Source organism: Mesoplodon bidens, assembly GCF_964165515.1.
Source record: "Mesoplodon bidens genome assembly, chromosome: 14".
NCBI lineage: Eukaryota > Metazoa > Chordata > Mammalia > Artiodactyla > Ziphiidae > Mesoplodon > Mesoplodon bidens.
Window position 1 is genome coordinate 32,127,623 of NC_138170.1, and position 12,659 is coordinate 32,140,281.

Consider the following 12,659-nt stretch of genomic DNA (forward strand, 5'->3'; position numbering starts at 1 on the left):
GGCAAAAACTATTTTCCTATTAACTCTCATATAAGTTTCTAAGGGGGATAAACACCCAATCATTTGGGTTAAGATGATCAAAGCAGGATATATAGGGCTATTGATATATACATGTAATAAGATATAAAGAAGACTATATAAGATATAAAGAGCACTATAGTACTTTTATGACATAAAATCCATCATTCAATTACATGCTTATTATATGTTGGCCCTATACACGCTTTACACATCTCATTTAATCATTGCAATAACCTCACAATATCTATAATATGATCTGCACTTAAATAAGCTTCAGAGCACAGTCTTTTAAGTCAGAGGTACCTGGGTTCAACCCCAACTTCCTCCCTTAATCAGCAGTGAGATCTTAAGCAAATTCCTTAACTCTGCTAAACCTCAGTTTTTTCAACTATAAAAATGAAAGAATCATAACACATACATCATGGGATTATGATAAGTATTAAAATAGAGAATGATAACAGAGCCCCAAGTACATTGTAGTTCTCAATAACCTAACGATTTTTGCTTATTATTACCACAGATGAGGAAACTGAGTCTTAAAGAAGTGAAATCACTTGTCCAAGTCCACACAGCAAGTAACTGGAAGAACTGAAATTTAAATGCAGGTCTCTCCCAGTTTCGTGTCTGGGGGAATATTGTGGGGTCCCGTGAAACAAGCAGGCAATGAGGAGTGGGCCGAGGCAGAGTAAATGAGAATAGAAAAGAACGAATATACACGTGTGAAGAATATTATGAAGCAAAAGATGATTGACAAGCTGTACCAGAGAGGGAGAATGGTCATGCATGACATCAAGGCTTTATACCTGGACAGACTAATAGAAAAAGGAGGAAGCTTCTGGTGCTCTCGGACTGGAGCTTAGGAGCCCAGACCTGCTGCTGCCAAAACTGCCGACGGAATGCTGCCTTGAGGTAACCAGAACCATGGTCAGGGCTGCCTACTCTGGGGCGCTAGAGGCTGTAGTTCCTCTGCGCCTGCTGTCACCATACCATCAGAAATTCCTAGCGACTGCTGTGCTGTTGAAATAAGAAGCAGAGAAAAACAAAAAACAAACAAACAAAAACACTGCTTCTGTCTTTCCTCCCACTTTCTAATCTTCAAACAGTTCCTCCAACTGGCAGGACATGAACAAGAAGTCAGCTGGCAAGGAATCTGGGAAATGTAGTTTGCAGGCTTCCAGCCCCAGCAGTACCCAGCAGAGTGTAGAAGGGAAGGCTGTGGGCCTGAGAAACAAAAGATAAATAACCAACATGGGGGGAAACATTATAAAAATTAGGAGCTTCAGGGGGAAGAAATGGTTTTAGAGAAAATAAGTTGTTTCGGTATAGATAACTTATATCACAGAGAAAGGTAAATGCTTCTGCTCTTAGAAATGCATTAAAAATAGGTTACATTATTTGTTGGAACAGACCTGTAAAAGTTAATTAAATTCCATTACCTATGATCATGTTTTAGCTTTAAAAGGAAAACTAATTAAAGTAAAATATAATAAATATAACAACTGGGTAATGTGTATATATCAGCCTCTCCATATTTCTCTTATCAGGTGCTACATAACAGACTTACATTTTTATTCATCTACAGGCCTCTAATAATTGAGAAGAAGTCACTCAAGTGAGGAAGATCTGTAGGTGTATGAACTGTAAGTTGGTTCCATTTTCTTTTTATAACATACATATAATATCCCTAGGGATTGGAACACTGATGCTTTGGCATGAAAAGTTCTCAAGCTACTAGACTTTATCTAAACTTGGTGGTAAAGCCCTTGACTTTTTCCCTTGTACCCTAGAAGAAAATATGGAAGAATTATTGATCACTTTCTGAGTATTTCTTTTCCCTCAGGTCCATTCCTTGCCGCAGTACTTACTTTCCTCCCCCCACCCTCCCCTTTTTTTTCCCTTTGTTCAGTTAAAGCAGAAAGCACATGTATCATGAGACTCTTAGACAATTTTTAAAGAAGATTAGGGATGCTTTTTGGAAATTTTCTACATTGCAACTCTCCCTTTATCTGTAAACATGAAGTCTGTACCATCAAGTTCAGAACTTACGGCTGAAGAAGGTATCTTTTAAAAAATAATTTGCCTATAACATTAAAATTTTTTTTAAATGGAAGGATATATTTTAATCTCATCCTATGACCATTTTCATTCTATGACCAAAAATTTTAGTGACCCTCCCTTCTTTAATTTTCATCATCTTCCTTGGTAATTAGAGGACAAAACAGCTAACAGCATATGAACTTTTCACCCTTGTATCAATTGTCTAGTTCTTTGCCTATTTGAAAACATAGATCAAGTTCTTAACTTACTTTGAAGCTTTTCCTGACTGTACCAATTTATAGCAGTCTCAACAGCTTTTGGAAAGTGGCTTTACAAAGACATCCAGGCTTCACATCATATTAGTTAGGATTGGACTAAGGAGGGATTCCCACTCTCATTTATCCAGGAAAGTATTGGATAAATGAGGTGATGATGACCAGGCCCACTAAAACGGTTATATTTATCCCTTGTCAGCTCCCCATCTATGAAGATGTGTCCTCCTAATCTCTGCTATAGCCCTTGCTTCTTTGATTCATAGCCTGGTTTCTAGTGTTCCAGATTCTCCATGCCCAGTTCCACGAACTGCTGCCAATAGCTAGATGAACTGCCTCCACGGTGGCTAGGGCAGATCCTAGCAATACTTACCAATGTGTGTGTTTCCCCTCCTCTTTCTGGAACATTCCCCAAGCCCACTGAACCTAGGTAAAGCTGTGGGACTGATTCTGGTCAATGGGGTGTAAATAGACTCTGCCTCTTAAATCTCCATGAGATTCTTGGCTTTCTTGCTTTTCTCCTTCCTTGTGCAGTTGCAGAGGATTTAATGGGGCTCCAGTCAGAACCACTTACTAGGTACAACCTGAATCGCTGAGTCTTGCCTGGAGCAGAGCTGGCTGACCTATACCAGTAGAAAATTAATTGCTGTTGGGTAAAGTGGCTAATAGGTATCATCATCATCATCACCACTACCACCACCATCATCAGCAACAGCCTTATGTGCCTCTCTAATGAATGCATACATCTTGAAGAAAACCATTTGACAAATTTAACACCTTAGTCTTAAAGAGATTAAGTAGTTTGCTCAAAGCCCCAGAGTTGGTAAGTGGCAAACCCAAGTCTGCATTATCAGATTTAAGTTAACTTAACCTCACAGCTAACCATTAACCTATAACCTGATTGCCACCATAGCTCTGGCATCAGGATACCTGGAGATGTGTTAGGTCAGTTAGAAAGGTCTACCAGTTGCCCTCTGGCAGACTGAAGGGCAATACGCGATGAAATGTATGTAACTGACAGGTATCAGGCAGAGGAGGAGGAAGCTGTGTGGAACCTCTGGCTATTCATTCAGCCTGAGTGTATCATTTTGCACCTCTAATAACCCCCACTGGAGGGTGTCAACCACATCTTTTCCACTTCCACCTGCACCCAGCCTAATAAGACCAAGCCCTGCCTCTCATGCAGCCACAAAACCCCAAATGGGGAACTCAAGGATTTGTTGAAAAAGGTCAGGGCTAGTTTTTCAACTTGATGCACTAGATGGGGTTAAGAAGAGAGGTCAAATGATCCAACCTCCTACTTCAGGAATACTCGGGGCTTCCCTGGTGGCACAGTGGTTGAGAGTCTGCCTGCCGATGCAGGGGACACTGGTTCGTGCCCCGGTCCGGGAAGATCCCACATGCCGCTGAGCGGCTGGGCCCGTGAGCCATGGCCGCTGAGCCTGCGCGCCTGGAGCCTGTGCTCCGCAACGGGAGAGGCCACAACAGTGAGAGGCCCGCGTACCGCAAAAAAAAGAAAAAGAAAAAAAGAATACTCAAATAGGGTCTGAGTTTTCCACTGGATAATTTTAGAAAGCCCTGTCATTTATCCTGTGAGATGAAAGAAACACCAAGAAGAGGCAATGTACATTTTTCCTTTGTTCTTTATGGCTTTTCTAAGCATCTGTTTTAAAAGGGTATATGAGAGCAAGCAAAAAAAAAAAAAAAAAGGCCATGTTTTAGACTATAGCTCATTGGTATTAGATTGATCACTTTTGATCCACCAGGGCTTCAGCTTCTAACTCTGGATTTCTACTTTCCATTCCTGCTTCTGGCCCCTTGGTTTTAGCCTTTGCTTCAAGGACTGCTTTGGATTCTTCAGATTTCAGCTTTACACCCAACTCCTTGCTCAACCTCTGATTTTGGGAAGTTCCTTCGTCTATAATGGCTCAGTGGTATTGCCCACCAATCCCTACTTCACCCCCCAGAAAATTGCAGAGACTTTTTTTTTTATCAGGGAATGAGAATTAAGACAACAGAGCACTAGTGAACATAAGATCCTGTGGCCTTAAAACAGGTTCAAATTTCAGTTCTTTCTTATCTGCCAGAACCTATATCATTTGTCACAGACTTAGAGCAAATGACTATTGTCTTCAGATTCCATCAGCAATATGCATCGGGGGCTCAGCCAGAGGCTAGTGCCTTTATCCTCACGCTCCAAATGGGGCTCACTCTTTACTGATGGTGCTATTCGGAACTTGATGGGACACCAGATGTTCCAGCAGCCTTTGCTTAATGTGAAGCTTCTCTGATCAGAAAGCTGAGTGGCTATATTTGCATATGAAACTGTTTTCTAAGGCAGTGCTGGGAATATTAAGTGGTGATACTCCATGGAGCTCTGGAGACTTGAGTCCTTAGCAGTGATTTAGGAAGACCCGTTGCAGATGACTACAGTGAAATTGGTAAGCTGTGCAACTGATGGTCTTGATGAGGTCCTGAGGAGTGTCTCTCAAGTCAGCTAGAACTTATGGCCTTGAATTATTCTCAGTGCTTCCAGGATGGATTAAAAGATGATGGAGACCCTCCCCTGAAGGAACTTACAGTCTAGTTGTGTAGGTAAGACAAACACACAGGAACATTATAAGGTGACATATGTGAGCAAGGTGAAAGTGTGGGATTGAAGGTGAAGCCGGGGGTCATTCTGCTTGTCTTTTTTTCCATGGACTTAAAAATCTCCCGATAAAGTAAAAAAAGAGGCATCAGTATCTGACTACTCTTTGTTGTTTATTTCTAAATTCCGGATGACTTAGTCATGATTTTCAAAGCTGACAATAAACCAAACCAAACGTGATTGCTTTGAATATGCAGAGGTGGAAAATGAGCTATGCCTTCTTTATTAGGGATGTAGAATAGCACTTTTATAATATAAATCCTGTCCTGTGCCTATTCCACCTGAGACTTTTGGACAGTTGCTAAACCTTAGTGCTTGAAGGCATCAAATGTCACCGCTTGTTTTATCTTCCTACTTTTATTCACCTGCATATACGTTAGCACTTACAGTCTAGTGAGAGGTCTTCATTTCTGTGGAAGAATCTAAAGTGGTTAACAGGTTTATGCAGACTAAATTTTGATGGTCAATTTGATTGGATTGACAAGTATCAGGCAACCTGAAAACTTTAGCTCTAATGAATGTAATTTTGGCTGTATGTAATTCTACTATAATCTTGGAATTTGTTTTTCAGACTCCAGACATGAATGCTATAGAAAAACACAAGGACTGCTTGGATCATAAGCCACATACAGACACAGAAATGAGGTACAGTGCAATAACACTCCTCAGGTTCCGAAACAATGAGGAATTCTTTTGAGGGATTTTGGACAATGTGGAGAAACAGTTACCAAAGCCGCAGGAATGCCAGGCCTTAAGCCCAGGCTACAGAATCTGAGTTTAAAGAGATGATGATGGATTACCCAATTCTTCCCTAAGACCCTTCTCAGAATCCCATGGTGAATGAAGCCCTGGTCAACACGTTCTTCACAAGGTTGCGGTAGTAACTGAGAATGAGCAAGGATAGGGAATAAAGTTGAAACTAGAACGAAAGGGAATGAACTATGAAGATGGGCTCAGTCCCTTAATCTTTTAAAGATATTTTCCAGGTGGAGCGACTGAGCTGTGTAACATTTCCAAACGTGTAGATAAATCTCCTCATCTATCATGATGTCACCAACGACCCTGAAAATCTGCAATCCATGGTTCATCGTGAAAACATTTCATGGATGCTTTATTATTTTTCGTGAAGAAGGGTAAACTCAGGTTTTTGGAATTTGGAGCGTGCTCATTACGGGCTCAGGCTGAAGTGCAAGTGTGTTTGAATTCAACCTTCAGCATGAGGATGTTTGAGTATAAAGCTACAAGGTCCTTTATTAAATTTAAAATCGTGGGTTACGTGTTGAATGGCCTGCATTCCATCCCATTGTTAAAATTCATCAAATAGTCACTCTGGAATTATTTCTAACAATTGGGATGACTTCATTTGTGTTTGTTTTCCTTTTCTATTAATCCATGACAAACTGTGAAATTTGCCATTTTTACCATAACCAGGCCATGAAATTTGTCATCTCTCTCTGTAATTTACATGGAGCCTTGGCTATAGATACATTTCAGGCAGGATGATTACTTTCCATCTGATGCAGAGGACAGGACAAAGGAGGGATACACACAGAATAGAACACAAACAAATTCAGAGCAGACATAAGGAAGGGCTTTCTTCCCCTTTTTTTCTTTAATGCTGTAAAGTCCTCTAAAATGTGCCGACTGCCTCCCAGAGAAAAAAAAAAGTTGATGGGACAAACTAAGGCACTCTAGTCAAATCCAAGAAACAATACAGTGGCACTCTGGGGAGAGGGGAGAACTTAAAAGTTGAGATGTCTTGACAAACTGGAATGAGTTGGAGGGATGTGGGGTGAAATCATATGAGTAATATGGTCGGGAGGCATCTGGAAGTGGAGTTTCAGATGCATGCCACCGTAACAGTATGAGAGTTTTAAAGCTTGTTCACAAGCAATTGTTCCTGGAATGGTGAATTTCCCCTTCTCTTTTGACTCCCTCTTCTCCAATATTGAACATAAATTAGTTTCTTCCATGTCAGGTGAATGAAAAGTCCACTGAACCATTTGAGTTGAAAATTAGATTGGACATTTTGCAAGGAAGTTTTGTGTTTTTTTTGTTTGTTTGTTTGTTTTTGGCGGTACACGGGCCTCTCACTAATGTGGCCTCTCCTGTTGCGGAGCGCAGGCTCCAGACGCGCAGGCTCAGCAGCCATGGCTCACGGGCCCAGCTACTCCGCGGCATCTTCCCGGACCGGGGCACGAACCCGTGTCGCCTGCATCAGCAGGCGGACTCGCAACCACTGCGCCACCAGGGAAGCCCTACAAAGAAGTTCTTATATCTGTTTTTAATGATCTTCTTCTTGGTTGGGAGAAGGAAGGAAAGAAAAGAGTTTTCACTGTCCGTTTGCCTAACGTGCAAAATACGGCATCTTCCTGGAATTGTTGACTTCATCAAGCTAAGCTGTGGCAACGGCTAACCGACCACTGAAAGGAAGGTCGCTCAGCCAAGTAGATGTCCTACTTCTCCACTGTAGATATGACTTTGGTGTTGTGAGGTTCCTCTGAAGGTGGAGAATTGTGGCTCTGTTTGACAGTGGCTATGAGGCTAGAAATGAAGGGGGTGGGAAGGAGGAGACCTCTAAGCCATATCTCATTCCCCTGTGTTCCCATCTCTTCCTGACCAGAGGGAGTGAGAGAGCAGGTGGGTACCACATAATCACATGAGTCCTAGGAGACTGAAGGTTACTTAAAAAGGCACATGTGGTTACTTAAAAAGACACTTTTTTTTTTTTTTTTTTTTTTTTACCAAATTGCATTCCAGAATGGATAAACCAATTTACATTAACAACAGCCTGTCCACCTCACTCTCACCAGCACTGGACATCCTCATTTAAAAAAAGAACTCTTACTTGGATAATTTTAAAATTTAAAAAAAAAGGTCTGCTGTCTTACATTTCACTTTTGTGACTACCAGCGAAACTGAACCTTTTATATTTCCTTTATTGTAAATCACCCCCATCCCTTTATCTCTCCTGGTGTGGCAGCCATGAGAAGGTGCCTCCCAGGCCTCCCACTTTGAAACCTACGGCCTTATTTACACTGAGGCCACGCCTCCTGGGCTGCTTCCTGCCAATGACCGCGTGTGGAGTGTGGTGAGGATACCGAGGCAGACCCATCCCTAGGAGACGCAGAACTGCTTTGTTGACTGGCTCTGACTCCCCTATGACTTCCTGACCCTTCCTTAGACTAGAAGGCAGTCTATACCCTCTCTCTCCATCTCTGATGCCCTCCCCACCTCCAGCCTGCTGGGCTCCCTCCTGATTTCCTTTCACACAGGCTGTTCCCTTAATGTTATGGGTTAAATTGTGTTCCACCCAAGTTCATATTTTGAAGTCTTATCCCCCCAGTACTTCAGAAGCTGACTTTATTCAGACATAGGGTTGTTGCAGATGTAGCTAGTTAAGATAAGGTCACCCTGAAATATGATGGGCCCCTAATCCAAAATGACTGGTCTCCTTCTACAAAGAGCACCATGTGAAGATACAGACACTTACAGAGGGAAGATGAACTGAGGACATGAGGAGAAAACCATCTACAAGCCTAGGAACCCCTGAGACCACCAGAAGTTAGGGGAAAAGTATGGAACAGACTTTCCCTCTCAGCCCTCAGGATCAACCCTGGTGACCCCTGGGTATCCAGCTTCTAGTCTCCAGATCTGTGAGCAAATAAATTCCTGGTGTTTAAGCCACCCAGTTTATGGTATTTTGTATGGCAGCCTCAGGTAACTAATACACCTAATAAAATCCTCCCATTTTTAATTCTGTTTTATTGTCTGCTTCTTGGACACCTGAACTAAGATAAGCTTTATATGAGCTTTTAATATATTGAAAATTAAACCTCTGTCAAAACTTTTATGTGTTTAAATACTCAACCTTCACAGGGGGTCTTTCTTTTCCTTCCCTTTTTTTTTTTTTTTTTTCCCGTACGCGGGCCTCTCACAGTTGTGGCCTCTCCCATTGTGGAGCACAGGCTCCAGACGCGCTGGCTCAGTGGCCACGGCTCACGGGTCTAGCTGCTCCGCGGCATTTGGGATCTTCCCGGACCGGGGCACGAACCCGTGTCCCCTGCATTGGCAGGCGGACTCTCAACCACTGTGCCACCAGGGAAGCCCCCTTCTTCCTTCCTTCCTATATTTCCTTCCTTCTCTCTTGCTTTCAAGTCTTTCCCTGCTGGAGAGATGATAGATATTCACCCATTTGGTTTTTTGCTGATTGTTAAGTTCTGGCCTTTACATTTAACTCTTGAGTATATTAAGAACTTTGTGTGTGTGTGTGTGTGTGTGTGTGTGTGTGTAGTGAAATATGAACTCTATGGTATTGCACCCAGTCTTTTTTCTTTTCTCCTTCAAAATATATTTAGCTATTCTTCCATATGTATTCTTCCATATGAACTTTTGAAACAGTTTTCAAGCAAGCTAAAAGAGAGAAAAACGTTGTTGATGCTTTTATTGCATATGCTTTAAACAAACAACTCAATTTGTCAATAATTAATATGATTACAACATTTAGTTTTGCCATCTGAGAACATTGTCTCCAATTATTCAATAATTAGTTTATATTTTTCAGGAACTATTTGCCATTTTCTTTACATAGTTTTCTTGCACGTCTTACTAACTTTAAAGTATTTTACGGAGTTTGCTTTTATAAAGGTCATATTTTTCATAATATTTTCTAACTAGTATGAAGAAAAGTTATTTATTTCTACATGATCATATCATGTTCAACCACTTTTACTAAAATTTCTCATTAATTCCAATTTTGGAGACTTAGCACATTTTTTAGACTATCCTCCGTGGTGGTAAATCTTTTAGAAACAGGCTGTGAGAGTTGGAAGATTCTAAAGGTCATCTTACCCTCTCATTTGATAGATGACCCATTAGGGGGCCCCAGCACCAAGCTCCAAACATTATGAAATGAAGGCCTTGGAAAGGTCCCACCCCATCTTCCTGGAGATTCTTTTTTTTATTTTATTTTATTTTTATTTTTTGCTTTATAACAAATTTAATCAGTTATACATATACATATGTTCCCATATCCCCTCCCTTTTGCGTCTCCCTCCCACCCTCCCTATCCCACCCCTTTCCTGGAGATTCTTAAACTAAAGATCAGACAGTTCGACATACAGAAATGATTTAACATTTGTGGATAATTATAGTGATAAAATAACAGTAACCATTTATCGAGGTCCAGGCACTGTGCTAGGTGCTTTACGTGGAACAACTCATTTTATTCTTACGACAATCATTTGAAATACAGTTTTTCAAGATTATTGGCAGATGTGTTTAGCTGGAATGTTTGTCCTCTTCATACTCTGGCTGTCCCTCTATCCATCTCTTTTTAGAGGCAGAAGGATATTAGCAAGTGACTTATTAGGCTTCTGTGTTAGCCTTAGTTACTATGAGTCTTAGTCTATTATTAAAAATTGAAAGAGTTGAGCCAGGCTTTTTATTGCCAAGAACAGGTTTCTCATCAGCACCCCTACACAAAAACAAAATACAGTAATAAAAAATGTTAACAACTATTTAAAAGTTTTCATTGGTTAGATAAGCATGCCAAGTTAAAAAGAAGTTGAATTTTTAAGTATATTTTGATCCTATGCTATGTACCCCATTAGAGACTTTTTAAAAATACTATGATGGGGTTTCCCTGGTGGCGCAGTGGTTGAGAGTCCGCCTGCCGATGCAGGGGACACGGGTTCGTGCCCTGGTCCAGGGGACATGGGTTCGTGCCCCGGTCCAGGAAGATCCCACATGCCGTGGAGCGGCTGGGCCCGTGAGCCATGGCCGCTGAGCCTGCATGTCCGGAGCCTGTGCTCTGCAATGGGAGAGGCCACATTAGTGAGAGGCCCGCGTCACGCAAAAAAAAAAAAAATACCATGATGGTTTCTAACCAGAAAGAGTTTATATCTAGAGTGATGAAAACCATGTGATGGAAAGGACTTGAATATTATCTGGTCCTCCTCCTAACTGATGCTCCCCTGATGAATTCTTGGCTAGTCTATTCTGGAACAGCTTTGTAATTGAGAGAGTCCCTTCTGAAGTCTGTCTCCTGGTGTCTTCTACCCACTTCTACTCAAGTGCCTTTTGTAGTCCCAGGGTAAGTTAAATTTTTAAATATTTGAAGACAACCACCACGTGCTGCGTTCATCTTTCTCAGTGAAATCTCTTTTCTTCTCTGGTCCCCACTTCCCTGAAGCATTTGTCATGTGAGCCCCTTTTCCTTCCTGGACTCTGTTCTCTGAACGTGGGTCTCTTTGTCAATATCCCTCTTAAAACATAGGGTCTAACATTGAACAGAGTTGTTATGATGTGGTACAAACTGTTCACAGTAGATGGGATGTATTGTGTCCTTTGAACTGGATATTACACTTCTATCAATATAGTCAAAAGTCCCATTAGTGGGTTTTTCTGTTTTTTGGGGGTTTTCTTTTAGCAATTCCATTACATAGTTATTAATCTCATTTCCCATGTAACTTTTGATTCTCTACCCTACTCCCAATTCTGTTCCTCCACCACTATTTCTCATCTTAGTAAATATCCCCATGATTTACTCAATTGCTCCAGCCAACACCTGGTTATCATATTTGAGTCCTCAGGGCAACACACTGGTATGTCCCATCTGCATTTCCTTCCAATGATATCGCCTCTAGCATACCTCTCCAGTCACCTTCATCTGTCTTCTGGGCTGATAGGAGAGCCTCTTAACTTGTCTTAGGGTTTCCTCTCTGGGATCTTATTTAACATATGCTCCACAAAGCAGACAGAGAAATCTTCTTAAACTGTAAATCACATCATGATTCTTCTCTACTCCAAACTCTTCAGGATCCTCCAATTCACACAGACAAAATCTAGTCTTCTTTACTGTGGCTCCAAGACCCTCTGTGATTTTCTTACCTATCCTAGTGCACTCTTTACTTTTCTCTGCTCCAGCCACTGGGTTACTCTCTCTGTTTCTTGAACACACAAAGCTTTATCCTTACTCAAGACTCTTGTACATGTTTCCTCCTATGCCTGGAATATTCATCTCCCTGGATCCTTTCTTGATTTGTTCCCTTAACTCATTGCTGCTCAAACGCTACCTACTCAGAAAGTTCATACTTGACTACTCTATCTAAAATAGAACACTTACTTCTCCCCACACTCACATTCTATTTTCTTATTCTGCTTTATTTTTCTTCTTGACCCTTATCACCAACTGCCATTAAATGTTTATTTGTTTAACTTCTGACTCCACCACTAGAATGTCAGCTCCATCAAAGTGGAAACTTTGTCTTGTTTTTTGCATAAAGCTGCCCAAAATAATTTCAGACACATATTAGGTAGTCCCTGTCACTAGTAGGTTCTCAACTCATATTTTTTGATGAATGAATTATTGAATGAATAGGTTGTATTGAGTTTGTAGCCAGACAAACTCTTTAGTCCTCATTTTTCCTAAGATCTCCTCTATGCATTTTAGTTTCCTAAAGGATTCAGTAATTTTATCTTGAGTGCATAATTTCTTCTGAGCTACAGGATTTAAATTCATTCCCTCCAGCTTGCTAGTCTTATATTTGACTCTTGACTTCGGCTCTATTTTCTCTCACTTAAGTTTGTCCAGCCTCTTCTTTCTAGTCTCAGCATCTTTCTCTTTGACAAAGATGAAATCTGGGACATTTTATTTAATTTTGAAATACATTAATGTA